Source organism: Semicossyphus pulcher, unplaced genomic scaffold, assembly GCF_022749685.1.
Source record: "Semicossyphus pulcher isolate SPU_LCO1_2020_fin unplaced genomic scaffold, fSemPul1.0.p SCAF_4, whole genome shotgun sequence".
In the NCBI taxonomy this organism is placed as follows: domain Eukaryota; kingdom Metazoa; phylum Chordata; class Actinopteri; order Labriformes; family Labridae; genus Semicossyphus; species Semicossyphus pulcher.
In genome coordinates this window covers 1989023-2003962 of record NW_027211715.1, presented here as the reverse complement: position 1 = coordinate 2003962, position 14940 = coordinate 1989023, and positions in this window count along the sequence as shown.

Sequence of the window (14940 nt, the reverse complement as noted above, 5' to 3'; positions counted from 1 at the left end):
GACACAAGCAGGAAATCCCACCATTGAAGTGCAGCGACTGAATGCGAGCGTTTGTTTGTCAGGCTTGAGGAAGTTTTAGACAAAGAAAGAAAGGCTGAGATGAATCTTTTTAATATTATAGTAATATTGGGCAGTAAGATGGACACTCAACACTCAAGGTCATTCTAGTGTTTTAGAAACCTGGGCCCTAGTTTTACATGTTTTTGGGAAGTACATGACTAAAAGGTTCAACACGTTTTGGACCTGCCTGAGTTGGCAGCAGTGAAAGTGTAACTGTAATGGCTGCAACGCAATCTTTTAGTGCAAATATTTCCAATCAAAGTCCGTCCGCAGGCTCAGAACATCACAGAAAGGATCCCTGCAGAGATCGACCTTTTTGTTGGAGAAAGAGAAAGATGCTTTAACTGAAGCCAGAAACAGCCGTTACATCGCTGTCTTCAAAGCCACCAGATTTCACGGATTAAAATATTTGCAGAGCACAGTTGATGGTTCGCTGCCTCCATCAGTGAGTGTGTTTGTGATATTGTTTGGCTTTGATGTTTTAAAAGGTTTGGATCCAAAACCATATCAAAATATAAACAAACTTTAGTTTCTGCAAGACAAAATTATCGTCTTCATCAGTGGACTCCGGCAGCTGTCACAGCAGTTATTTAACAGCTGCTTCGGTTTTAGGAAAACATCTCACTATCACAAAAGGATCCTTTCTGTAATGTTGTCATCCATCCATTTTCTAAACCGCTTATCCTGTTCAGGGTCAGGGGGGCTGGAGCCTATCCCAGCTGTCTCTGGGCGAGAGGCGGGGTTACACCTGGACTGGTTTGCTGACACACAGAGACAGACAACCTCACATACGGGCAATTTAGAGTCACCAGTGAATCTAACGAGCATGTCTTTGGACTGTGGGAGGAAGTACCCGCATGCACGGGGAGAACATGCAGAGTCCACACAGAAAGGCCCACTACGTTTGAACCCGTGACCTTCTAGCTGTGACGTGGCAGCGCTAACCACTGCACCACCGTGCCACCCTTGGAATAACAATCTGACCAAAATCGAGCCACTTTAGTGGACGTACTTTGATCTGGTACATTGTCCCCAAAGTGTTATGTTGCAGTCATTACAGCCTGTTTTGTGGTCGCAGGCTGAAGCAAACGATTGGTGGAATTCAAAAACTTTTCATATCTATTATTGACTTACACCCCTTCTGTAAAAATAGGAGCCAAGTGAACAAATGCAATCAGTTTTTGTGGGATAAAGTAAAAAAAGATCTCCTTTAAACCCTGACTAACCCGCCTCACAGTTGGAAGAGCTGTCAGCTCGCTCGTCACACAGGCAACAGAAGGTGATCACATCGACTTTTAGGCTCCAGGTTTCCTTCAGGGCTCGAAGGTGTGTACTGTGCTGAAAGCTCCTGTTATCTGGAGGATTAAAATGTTCTTGTCAAAGCAAGCTTACAAGACCATAACTTACATTGAGATTTGCAGTATAGTTTTTTTTAATACAGTGGAACCATTATTCATCTTGTCTTTTCTCTCTTTCCCTTAGAGCGATGCAAAACTGGGACGTGATCCGGCCAGAAGAGTCGACTCATTTCTCCCCTGTTAAATCAGAAAATAAGACAGAACATGCTCATGTAACCCCCGAGTCTTCAGCCATTGCTCAACTTGCTGTGGTTCCTTGCAGTGGCTGTAAATTTGATAAGCATGTCACCCTCTTTCCGACACTGTTTGTGGTAAATCTGGCAGTTTAATATGAAACAGCCTGTGCATGTTTTCTAAGCTGAAGGTAAGAAGGAAGCAGAGGGAGGCCTTTTCTGTGGACAGGAACATGGCTTTTTTCTGGTTGCAAGTAAATTCCACGAATCAAAATATCTTAAATTACACAGAAAAATACTTCCTGTCAGCTTCTGTGAAGTAGCCAGAAAACAAATGTTTTAAATCAAAGACTTATCAGTACACCTCCGGGGCCTCTATGAATGACCTTCCTTGACTACATCACAATGTGTTTTCCAGCGTCATGTGAGGCTTCATGCCTTACCATGTGATGCTTGTGCCCCATTTCTTTTTTGAGCAAACAATAATATAACAGAGATAACATCAAGTCTTCGTTTAGAGAACAGGGTATTCTTGATGTATACCAGAGGACATTCCAAAACCCCAAACACTCTCACAGCTTTGCAGAGCTGAATGCAGGCATTGTACCAGACCGTGTCCTGCAGTGACTTTGTGGAACTTAAGGTCACATCGTTGACCATTTTAAACCCTATGTGTAAGAATATGCATAACGTTACAACATGTAGTCCCTCGATTATTCTGCGCTATTAGCAGTTAAGCCCAGTATGTGCTGGGGTGAAAAGGGAAGGCAGATTGGTGCCACATATGGGTTGTTTTTCGGGTCACCACCACGACCCATGTTTGCTCAAGCTGCTCCGGAAACATGCTCCTCCGTGTGCACCCTGACAGAGCCGAGGAGGGGTGCCACTGTGGCCTGATACGCAAACCGCAAAGGGAGCAGTGGGTGAGGATGAGTCGCGTGTGTGTGTGTGTGTGTGTGTGTGTGTGTGTGTGTGTGTGTGTGTGTGTGTGTGTGTGTGTGTTCAGAAGGTAAGTAGGGGGGTTAAGAGGGGCATTTTATCTAAGGTACACTGCACTTCCTCATAAGCGCAGAGAGAACCTTGTGTTCCCAGAGCTGGGTGTCAGGTCAGTAACAGGCAGCGCTCAGGACTCTCAGCGGCAGATGGCTGCCAGGACTCTGTTGTTAACATAACTTTATTTGAATTGTTGCATTTTATAGTGTTTCTCACGTAGAAACAAAGTCATTGTCAAGTCTGCTTTTATTAGGGGTTTGAATAAAGGCCTGACATTTAAGAGAACAGTTTGGCTTTTTGTGGTGCACTTGTTTCCTGCTGGATCTTGCAAGAGAAAATTAATGCTTTTATCATTTCTGTCCAAAAAAGATGAAGAGTAGCAACAGATATTTAAGTGGAGCATAGAAACTGAAGCAAAGGTGAAAAAGGAAACGCCAACATGAAGCCTAGAAAGTTCGCTGATTAACTTTCCATATCTTGTTTTTTAATCTGTAAACATTAAAGTCTAAAATCATAAATTGTAGATTTTTTATGTTTATGTTATGTTGTTATGTACACATGAGTCATGTGTCACTATTTTTGGGCCTTTGCAGTGACTTCCCGTAGCCCTGCTGTCCCCGTAAATTAACCCCCAGTTTACAATCTCTGTGCTAAGCTAACACAACAGTTCCCAGATTGAGCTTCATATCTGAAGGAATAGTTTGTTTTGGGAAATAAGCGTGTTTGCTTTGTGGAAGAGGATCTGTAGAAAAGATATATACATCCCTCAGAAGTACAATCAGCTGGTGGTTAGCTTAGCTTAGCACAAAGACTGAAAACAGGTGTAAACAGGTAGCTTGATTCTGTCATGCAACAAAAACCTCCTGCAAGCAGCTCTAAGGTTGTATATGTCACACATTTAGTGCAGTCTCATCCTGTAGCCATGCTGTCACTAGCGTTAGCCCATGTTTCCAATCTTTATGCTAAGCTACAACAACTTCCTCCTAGCACCACCTTTATATTCAAATAGTTCCTTTATGGATAACGTTTATTTGTTCTCTGGAAGAGTGTCAGATGATTTGTGTGTCTGATATCTGCTTGGATCTTAAAAGCTTCATCATTCTGATAACACAGTGAAATGCATAAAATACATCCAGCAGCTGGTTAGCTTAGCTTTGCACAAAGACTGAAAACTTGGTTCTGTTGGGCAACAAAAACCTCCTGCCAGCCCCTCTGAAGCTCGTCAATTAACAAGTTATATGTTATTTGTTTACTCGGTACAAAACCCAATGAATAAAAGCATCAAGCTGTGGTTTTATTTTGGGTTATATATCAGACTATTTATTGGCCAGGTGAAGCGACTGTCTGGTGTCTTTCTGCCAACCATGTCTGTGCCTCAGTTTCAAATCTTCATGCTATACTAAAATAGCTTTCTCTCACGCTGGCCTCACATTTGTTATTGGGAATAGAGGTTAATAACTTTCTTGAAGAGTTTCAGATGAAAAGATGACCATATTTTCAAACCTCCAAATAGGGACACTTTGATTTTACCGCAAACCCACACGTATGAGCTCGTGGTACAATTGGATTTTTCATCAGTGCACATTTCAACACCATGGACAGCGCCTCAGCAGATCAACCGAAACTTCAGGCCTATTTGAAAAATGTAATTATTTCACACCAGTAAACACAAAACACAAGGATTGCATTGGTGTAACAGAACCAGATTGGTAATGTCTATTTACAGATTCTACATAGAAATGTAGAATCTGTAGGCAGGGACGTGGATGTTAGGGAAGGCAAGTTTTCTGGTTTCTGTTTGTTGACCAATCACTATCAGCAGGCTGCGGCGTGTGGAGAGCAAAGAGCAGACGGATCCCATCAGCAGTCATCTGACAACGATTTACCTTCTTATTCATCTCTACAAACAGACATCTGCATGTTAGATCAGCTAACAATTAGTTAATTCCATAAATTCCTGTGACGCTGTGTCAAGAAAGCAGTTCAGCGATCAGATTTCCAGACTTCCTCAAATGCATCAGAAATGATGGATCCGACCTCCGTTCAACAAACGAGCATTTTGAAAGTAGTTTTCTTCTCGTCTTGAAGTCATTTTAACATAAACAATGTAGGCCTAGAAATATCTTGAGGCCCATAAAACATAACAAATGGCATGACATCCAGCCTACGTGACGCAGCAGGTCCTGTCAGTATGATAAGCTGGGCGAGCTAAGCAACAGCTGCACGCCAAGATTGATTGACACATGTACAAACAAATCAGTATTGAACTTTAATAATGTTTTTCTATTGGTTAAAACAGCAACAGCCTTGCCAACAACATTGACTGACACATATACAAAATCCTCAGGCAGCCTGAAAGCTCACAATTAACACATTATTGATTTGTTTAATTTGTACAAAGGTTCAAGTTTAAAAGTGAAGTTGTGTTCTTATGCAGCTGAACGTGAGTTCAAGCAGGAAGACTGTTTATACTCATTTATTCATTAGCATCCTTCATTGACGTCATGTTCTCTCTCTCCCGCTCTGTCCTTCCTGTCTGGTGATCAGCTGATGATGGGCGTATACTATTTAAGTACTAAACCAACCAGATTCAGCCTCGACGTCTGTCGACCAATCATCCCTCTGCTGTCAAACTTTAAATTTGCTCTCCTCTCTTCCGCAGACCGTTTGTCGTTTCAGCTCGATCATTGCGACCCTCCTCCACCCCGTTCACCTCCAATCCATCTCATCAGTGTCCAAGTCCAGCTCCTCAGCTCATCCCGTCTTCACCATCGTCACCACCACCAGTGTCTAGACTCCATCGGGGGGTATCCCACCCTGCTCTCTGCCTCTCTACACCTTCAAGTACATGAAGACATCACGATGGAGTCTAATCGCCAAAGACTTTTCATTCTTTCCAAACTAAATAAATAATTGTTAGATCTGAATGAAGTCTCTCCCGATTTAAATATTGTGTTAGACTATTTATTGTTGGGTCACTTCCTACAACCATGCTGTTGCGCTTTGCCTCTGTTTCCCTCTGTATGCTAAGCTAAAATGACTCGTGAGTCCAGCTTTACATTTGAAGGAAAAGTCCTTTTGGGAAACGTTCTTCTTTGCTCTCCCAAAGTGCATTACATGAAAAGATATGACTCTAATATCTGTCATTTATTTATGAAGCTGCAGCCAGTAGCAGGTTAGCTTAGCATACACTTCTGGAAATCGGTAAAAAGCTAGCTTGGTTCTGTCAGGCTACAAAGTCCTCCTACAACCACCTCTAAAGCTCAATATGAACATGTTTCATTCGGTTTGTTTACAAAACTTGAAGTGTAAATGTGTAAATTGTGTTTTTATTTTTGAATATTTACGGGCCAGGTGCGAGCGTTTCCAATCCTTGTACGAAGCTAAAATACCATTCTCCTTGCTGAACCTTCATTTTAAAAGAAATGATCATATTGGAAATAAGCGTAGTTGTTCTCTAGAAGAGCATTAGGAGAGAAAAAAGATGACTCTGACAGCCAGCGGCAGGTTAGCTGAGCTAATCACAAAGACATGAAACAGGTAAACAGCTCCATCAGGTAATACAATCCTCATAAAAGCACCTCTTGTGCTCACAAATTAATAAATGATCTCTTATTTGTTTAATCCAAACAGAAGACAAAATGAGAAATTGCAGTTTGACCCGGGGCTATGTTCCAGACTGTTTCTTGGCACCGAACAGTTGCCAGACAACAAAAAACCCACTGTTCAGTTGCATGCTTATTTTTGGATGTAATAGAAGAGAAAAGTGTTTTCATCTGCCCCTGTTCTCAAATTTCTGACTTTATCAGATCTGTCTTAACTACAATCAAGCACATAAATCAGCGGATAGTTTTATAGAGCTCGAGACTAAGAGTCTGCAGGCATGCTAGCAGCTCTGCCAGCTTGTGGCTACTCAGAACAGTGGTGGTTTGACGCTAACGTCTGCATGCTATCATGTTCACTTATTAGCATTCAACTCAAGGTGCAGCTGTGGAAAAGACATTTGTTATGCACTTGTTGGCAATAAACCAAATATTCTGGCAACTTGAGAGTTTGATCAGCTGAGGTAAAGTCAGGGGAAAACGAAAGTCATATGCAGAGGCGCAGTAGATCATGGGGCTCACTGAAACCGTGACTGTGGCCAAAATACATAGAAGGATTTAACTATGACCTGTACTTATTTATAATAACACATAACTAATTATTTATTAAATTAAAATAGAGTAAAGTAATTGTTTGGCTTATTATTTTGATTAAAACATTTGTTCTGTAGCACTCCTGCACACAGATGGAGGCAAAGACGATGTTTTGCACTTCCTCAGCTCACAACGACGGCCTCAAAAAGACTTGACATGGTCAAATAAGCGAGAAACGCTGTTTATTTATGGGGGGGACAGCTTACAACAAAAGTGCTGATACTGAACCTGTTCCTGTCTTTAAGCCCTGGTCCCCAACAAGCATGCAGGGTGATCTCTGGAGAAACGTTAGCTGGCCTCTGTTTTCTGCGGCATCAGCTATGTTAATGTTCAAACTTAAAGTGAACAGTTGCACAGAACTTTATTAATGATGATATTTAATTATCATTCGATGCCATGTGGCTCGAGCAAGTTTACTTTCGGGTTTTGCGAGTTTTGTTTCAGTGGTAATTCTCACAATGTTCTACTCACTGGGCGCATCAGTCAGCATATGAAAATGCTCCTGCTGGAATCAAGATTATTAATATAACATTTGTTTTACACATTACATTTCCAAACTGTTATGGTCATATGGATCATTGATGGCACTCAAAATATTGTTGAGGATTTCAGTGGTTTGTTAGCATACATAGCTAGGAATGTATGCTTTTCCTATAAGCTAGTTTTTTGGCAAGCTAAATTGTTAGCATAGACTACCTTGTTAGCAAGTTAATGCGCACACACACTGCAGAAGCTAATAGTGTTCGTTTATAACTTGTGCCTTTCCTCTTGTATTTTTAACTATATCAAACAGTCATGTTAGCTTGGAAATGGTTGATGCTAAAGTTAGCTGCTGTCTAACTGTAGCTAATGACTCAGCAAATTTGTTGTTTACCTGTGGCTGTGGCTCAATCGGAAGATTGGGGGTTTGATCCCTGACTGCTACAGTCACAAGTGTCCTTGGGCAAGACACTGAACCCCAAATTGCTCCCGGTGGCAAAGCCAACGGGTATGAATGCATAGATCATTAACTCTCAGATGTACGTCACTTTGGATAGCGTCTGTAATATGGCCTTGTATCCCAACAGAATTTCACCATTCATTGTATTTTTCTGTGGAAGCAGTGAAATGATAATAGTTTGTTGGGTTCACAACTGGCAACCCTGAACACAACAGTAGGACATTCTAAAAGCATTTGAGCTGAGGAAAATGGCTGGTGCAGTAGAGGTAATCATTAATCTGACCTGCCATTGTTCACCTGAGGCTTGATAATTTGTGTCAGCACACCACACGCACCTCTCTGCTTCCTTTTAACTGGGCCATATGTGTGGGTGGGAGCCTTAATGTAAGAAATGGATTAAAGGATAACTTCTAACAGCTGTAATTCAAAATTGTGATGATTATTTCTGACAGTTCTCACGCTCAAGGAGGGGCACAGGATGTGCTGGCCTCTAGGTTCAGACCTCACACTGTAATCCCATCTGGAAGAATAATTGGTACCTTTCAAGTGATTGATTCTATTGTGTGTTTTAGTATTTCGTGACTCCCTTGCATGTCCACAAAACATTGTTTTCAGTAGGCCTGGTTCCTCCTGGACCATTTTTCCGAGCCTTTCTGTTTGCCGGAACATTCCACTGGGTTATAGGATATCACCTGTCTGCTCATCAAATATTTATCTGGTGTTACAAGGCCGACAAAAGCAAGGTATTGGGTTCATTTTGATCTCCAGTTTCCGTGGAACTGGCACAGAGATAGAACATGATGTTTAGCCAGAGTTCAATCTGCCAAACATCCCATTAATTTCTTTTTCAACTCAGACTCAGACAGAGTGTTCTCTCTTAGTCAATGAACCCCGACTGATTACAGTTCATTGTCCTCTTTTTTCAGTGATGCATTTTATATAATTAAAGGACAAATTGAGATTGAAGGTCAGATTGTTCTTGTAAGTGTGTGACAACATTACAGAAAGGATCCCTACAGAGACAGACCTCCTTGTTAAAGAGGAAGATTATTTTTGTTCATCAGAAACAGCTGTTACATCACTCTCTTCAAAGCCACCAGACACCATTGAAGAAAACTGTAATCTTAGCTTGGAGAACATGAGAGTTGCTGGTTTGCCACTGCCTTGATTGGTTAGTTTGTTAGTCATCTCTATTTACAGATTCTACATAGAAATGTCCAGGCTGCGGCGTATGCAGGAAAAACATTCGCTGTGGAGAGCAAAAGCAGGCAGAATGTAATCCGTTGTACAGACATCCTGGCTCCCATCAGCGTCATCTGACAACGATTTAGCTTCTTAAGATGAATTCCTTTGACGCTGTGTCACGAAAGCTGTTCAGCATTTCGATTTCCTGACTTCCTCGAATGCATCAGAAATGATGGCTCCGCCCTTCTTCTCCTCTTGAGGACAGACCTGACAAAGCTTCATGTTGTTCCTAATCTGCATCATGATGTTGTTCTTTCAGCAAACTGAAGAGCCGTTAATTAAAGTCGATCACAAGAAACTCTGTTTCTGTTTGGGCTTCATCCCGCTGCAGTAAGCCAGAGTGCAGCCTCTGTGTAACTTCCTGTTTACAGTGAGACTGAGACTCAGCACAGACAGATGAACGGGCGCTCCTCCGGGGGATGGGACGAACCAAGAGATGACAGCGTTTATTTAGCAGACACATCTGGAGGGAGAATTTACCTTTGATCTGAACACACGGTCGCTTCTCGAGCTGCTGACTGGACTGTAAACAATGCAGCGCACGGAGAAGGAAGTTTGGGCTGGAAGTCGTTTTCGCTTAACATGTCCGAAATGTTAGCCTGTCACCAGAGGCTGTATCATCTCAGACCATGGCCAATGTGTTCCGAGATTGGTTTGTTAGTAATATTGTGTTGTGTTGGATACGCCCTTTAAAACACAAGTCACACAACAATACAAACAACAAGTAAATAATCGAGGAAGAGGTAGACCTGCAATTTCTAAAGTTCTGCAAGGTGTATTTGTCAATGGAGTCTGGTGGCTGTCAATAAAGCAGCATATTGTCATAAAACATTACCTTAAAGTTATTGATCTTCATGTCAGATACTTGAAATAACACGCTGTTCCACTTGAGGACATTTAGATTACGTTGCAGCCTTACAGCCGGTTTCACAGCTGTGTGATGAAGAAATCTACTGTCGCATTTTAATAACGTTATGTACCTATTTAAACGTCAAATTATGTAAAAATAAATCCCATATTCAGAAATACCAGAACTCTCCTGAGTTGCTCTCTGTATTGGAAAATCAGAGAACTTTTCTAATTACAAGAGGGAATGTAAATTTATGTATAAAGCTGAACTGTAACCTCGTGCAAAACGTTCTCACATCTCCACCCTCATCTTAATCTAATAATTATGATACATGATCCAATGATTACTTTACCTCGGATATCTCTTGTGTACATACTAATCCTTGCAGGACTGGATTTGTACTCTGCACTTTAAGGACGCAGTGAACTACAAATAACTCTGAAGCTCTTTTCTTTTCTTTGGCGATTCTAAACCTTTAAGACACTGCAGCTTCTGTTCCTACTTGCTGTTGCATGAAAAACCATTGTCTTACCTCACATTACAATCATTTCATATTTGTGCTGGTGGTCTGGATGGTTTTTAAGGACCGTCCTTAAAATTATTCTTTGTTCTTAGATCTGTTGAGAAAGACGCCTTGATCTCATTAGGATTTATTTTATAAATACAGGATCTACTTTGACTCTAAGTTATAAACCCTGTGTAAAATACTTACATAGTGTTTTGTTGTGTGTTGCTCAGGTGATGAGTGCATTGGATTGTGTAATTTCAAGCAGTCTGTTTCTCACAGTCCCTAAACCCCTTCACATATGGTGTAAATCAGAGAGGGCATCAAGGAGAGCATGCATGACTTGAGGCAGAAAATCATGAAGGTCGCCAGTTGGAGAAAATGACCTCCGAGGCCTCTGCTTCCAACCCCACTCCAACACAAACTCACTGAATTATTAAGTGTTTAATATCAATCTGAATGGTTGGACTTTTAAAGCCTTTTTGAAATAACTGTGAGGGATTCATTAAAAGGACCTACAAGCTGCATCAACATCATGTTGATGAAGCTTGTAGGTGATGATGCAGCAATGTTCACCATCTTAGTTTAGCACTGAAGAATGCTAGCATCGGAAAGTTAGCACTCTGGTTTCTGTGTGTGGTTGACCTATTGACCTATTATGCGTTCGCAGGCTTTGGTTGCATGCAGGAAAACGGTCCATGTGGAGAGCAAAAGGGCGAATGCAATCTGCCACAATGACATCCCGACTCCCATCAGAGTCATCTGATGACGATTTAGCTTCTTATTAATCTCTATGAACAGACATCTGCGTGCAAATGCAGCTAAGAATCTGTGTGTAGATGTCGCATTTCAACTCCAACTCCAATCTCACTTCACAGGTTCGTATTGGACTGTAAACGATGCACGGAAAAGGAAGTCTTTACGTGAAGTCCTTTATCCCTAACGGATGGCTACACTGGGAGCCCCGGAAAGTTGGCCCTGACTCCCAAAGGCTCAGGCTGATGGGAATGTCATTAAGTTTTACCGTAGTATTAGATGTAGCACAGAAGGGGGGACTCAAATCTATGACTCAAAAACACGAGGTCAGAGTTAAAGTCTTGACTTGCAAAAGCTGGGATTAACACAGGGGATCAGGCAGTTAATCAGGCAAACAAATCCAACAGGGAACAAGCACAGGCGAAGTCAGGAACATTAGCTGGTCCAAAAAACAGTTAACACACAGCGCTAGAAATAACTGCCAGAAAAGTTGTCCCAAGAAGCAAAGACGAACTGGGACTGATGCAGGTGAAGACAGACTATGGAGAGGCAGGTGGAACTCGTCAGAATTGACTCTTCGTTAAACCACTCCCTTGAACAGCCTCTGTCCAATCCTACGTTAGCAACAGTAACTAGGCGTGGGAGGCCTGTCAAGCTTTCAGAACAAGGAGAGATGCCGTAACGGTGTGCATATTAAATCTGCAAGTCCGACAGCAGATATCCTCAAAGTTTAGAGGGGGAAGTCATATTCTTTGTGGAAGACCGCACTCGCAGCTTAGATAAAAAAAACTCCTTCATTTGCTTCAAGGTTGGATAACTAACTCAGCTAATTTAGCAGGTTAGCAAACAAAGATGGTTGAATATTTATTACAAGGTAATCCCGAGCCAGTGTTTGGATCAAGCCCACGATGTGCGAGCGATTTCCTGATGCGCTCTGAATGAAAAAGTGGGATCACTTAGTTTTGCTAACAATGGGCTGAAACATGTGAGATGATGAGAGTGACAGGGAGTCATAACTAAACATTAGCTTAAAATAAAATATAGACTTACCCTGCGGTGCAAGAACATTGTTGTTCCTGTGTATGATCCTTAACATGAATTGTAAAGACGTGGGGGGGCTGACCCTTACTTTGAGGCTGCACAGCTTTTGCCTCGATGTTTACGTCCTCTTCACTCTCAACACTCCGCTGACACATTATGTTCTGGATGTAGCTTTCAAATTTCTATTGCCGTCCTTTCTGTCGACTTCTCGCTGATATTTGGAACTATTTTTCACATCTTCACATCTCTCACTGTTATAGTTGAAAATGGCAATTACATGCTGGTGCAAAAGCTTGATAGGCGAAGGGTCAGTTGGGGTAAAGCATAAAAACTTGCAGGAAAATAAAGCAGGAAAAGCAAGAAGTGAAGGTTTTCATTAAAACAGAATACAACTTAACCATCTGCAACCACTTGAGTAACCCGAGACTTTCAGCACCTACTTTAATGAGCTATGAGAAGTGACCAATGAATTATATAATACATTTTTTTTATTTTTTATTTGTATAGCGCTTTTCATGGTACTCAAAGTCACTTTACATAATTAAAAACAACTAAAGAAACAAAATAAGAACAGCAGGAGAAAAACAAATAAATAAATCATCATCAGACGTTCAAAGCAGTTCTAAAAAGGTGGGTCTTCATCAGAGATTTGAAGGAAGTCATATAGCCGATGCAAGCAGCTGAAATGATTTTCCTTTGCAGGGTTTCCGGGCTCAGCCTTAGAGATAAGGTAAGAAGCTCAGACATCCAGATGAAGCTTGGAGTAGAGCCACTGCCAAAGAATCCTGCTGAGATGGTTCGGACATCTGAGAAGGATCTTCCTTTGCGCCTTCCTTGGAAAGTACAAATCGGAAGAGACTCCAAAGTACACGCAGAGCACGCTGAAGGGATAATAAATACCACCTGGCTTTGGAACAGCACGGCATCCTCCTAAAGGTGCAAGAAAACATTGCGGGGAAAACGGACGTCTGGACTAACTTGCTTAGGCTGCTTCCGCCGTGACTTGGCCCCACATACGTGGAAGAAAATTGTTTAATTGATGAATGGATCAATGAAGGTTATAATATCTTAGGATGATTAATAGATGTTTTATTTGTGACCTGCCTGGGGACTGCAGATGAAAACGTGCTTTAGGCAAACTCTGTTAGTACACTCTCTGTTAGTATACTACGGAAGCCCTAAGAGGACGAATCTTGTTATCTCCAGATAACAACGCTGCACCACCGTAACGTCAGATGAACAAACTCGTATCCCCAAAACAATCACAGAAACAGGCTCAACTTACCTCATTAGGCCGAGGTTATACAACCCTCTGCGTCATGAATATAATTGTTGTTGTTGTCTCTGCACCACATGTGTTACTGGAGGATACCTCTAGAGGGCGCACCAGAGAGCTCAGGCTGTATGCAACTACTGTGCAGGATGTAAACAACAGACATGGCGACACTCGAGGAGGTTACTGTGATGTTCGTTCTGAGTTCAGAGCAGAAAAAACAACAGAACACACCGTCTGCACCGTCCCTGCTTTTACACTACATGTCACATTCACCCATTCACACACTCAAGTGCTAATTTCCAATCAAGATATAGGCATTCATACCCGTTGACTATGCCACCAGGAGCAAGTTGGGGTTCAGTGTCTTGCCCAAGGACACTTCGACATGTGACTCTACCACGGAGCCACAGCTGCATGCGCTCTGCCCCTACCATCCATGGGCATACTGCATTTTGCGTAGCGTTCATTTTTGAGGACATGCACAGTCAACGCTCGAAACAGACCCAGGGAACACGGGGGAGCCGTCATGCACACCCTGACCCTCATGTCTCTGCCTTTAACAGCTGCTTCGTATCATCATACTCTGGAAACAGCACCTACAGGTGTCATACCGACACCTTAATAATTACCCATCTGGCATGTGGCGTCACATTCCAGACATTTCTGATGCGTGTCTGAGGGGACTCTGCTTGTTCTGGTTGAGAGGAAGAGAGGAGGATCTTTCATAGTGGAGCTGGTGGAGCTGAAGGAGGTTCAAACAGGCCCCGAGGCCGTTTATTTAGTTCCCGTGGATGTTGAAAGACGCTGGCAGACTTTTGTTATCACAGGATCTATATCGACCCCCCTGTACTTAACCCAACAATGCAAATAGAAAACAATGAGCTTAGTCTTTCAAACATGTTGTGATAAGAATCATTTTTTTACTGTTCAAATCTTTCTGTGGTCATGATTGATTCTCTGAGGTGAGTTCTGCTTAAATACATAACTCAGCTGTCATTTTGAGGATTTTTTCCCCATAAGAAGCAGGAACGCACACGTCTGCTGGGAAATCCTGAGCCCTGGGCTGATCTGCAGGTGAATGTGTCCTTTGTTAGATTTGCTGAGAAAGTAAAATGCAGAAAGGGTTCAGAGTAATTTGGTGTGCTACAGGATTCCTGACCACTAACTATGACCCAGGTTAACCTCTGGAACATTTAAAGACCCTGATTTTAAGATATTTCTTCTCTTTCCAAGAAAACGTATCACTTCAACGTTCACAACGACCCTTAAGTACAGCCTAAATAGACATTTTAATGACCCCTGGGTTATTACGCCTCTAAACAGACTTGTTTTTGTGTTTTTAAGGCTTTCTGTTAGAATCATTGGATTTAAGGTCAAACCTGGCTTAAGGTTATTGCTTTAGTTTAGGACAGGGATGAGGGAGGAATGCAGTTTGAGGCTCTTTTATCTGCTGGTTTACGTCGTACTTCCTCGTTTTTGGTTTCCTGGAGATTTCTGTCACCTGCTCCTGATTGTGATGCTGTGAGAGAATGTCTTCTTTCACTGCT